This window comes from Malania oleifera, chromosome 12 (assembly GCF_029873635.1).
Source record: "Malania oleifera isolate guangnan ecotype guangnan chromosome 12, ASM2987363v1, whole genome shotgun sequence".
NCBI lineage: Eukaryota > Viridiplantae > Streptophyta > Magnoliopsida > Santalales > Ximeniaceae > Malania > Malania oleifera.
In genome coordinates this window covers 78,318,180-78,318,752 of record NC_080428.1, presented here as the reverse complement: position 1 = coordinate 78,318,752, position 573 = coordinate 78,318,180, and positions in this window count along the sequence as shown.

Here is a 573-nt window from a genome sequence, read left to right as displayed (position 1 = left end):
TAGACAATTTTATGCTTTTCTGCTGCGTAGGTGTGTAATATAATCAGGTTTCCTCAGTGCTCACTTGGGGTCTGAGATGTTATAGCTGATTATACAGGAGTGAAATAATGTTATGTTTTGCAGTTTATGTTATAAAAAAAAATGGTATAGATTTTCGGTTCGTTACATCTTTTCCAGCTACAAGTTTGGTAGGGATTAGGTTACCATGTGTAGCAATCTTCCAAACCTTTCAATCCATTGTTTGAAGATAAATTCTCATCCTTTATTTCCAAAATACAAAGTTTAAACCACAAAAAATGGGAGACCTAGTTGAAGATTGACCCTCTCCAAAGGGAGCTACTCCTAGGTGTGCCATCTAGATCTTTCTGTTGGAATTGGTGTGATCCCAAGAGGGGGGGAGGGTGAATTGGGTTTTAAAAACTTTTCGACTAAATTAAACATTTACACCGATTCACCACATATAATATCTTATTCAATGTACACACATGTATGTAAAATAATTTTAATAGTGAAAGTAGACATGCACGTGCGCAGTATAACTTATTTAAATCAAATGCTGTTGGCTTTACCGTG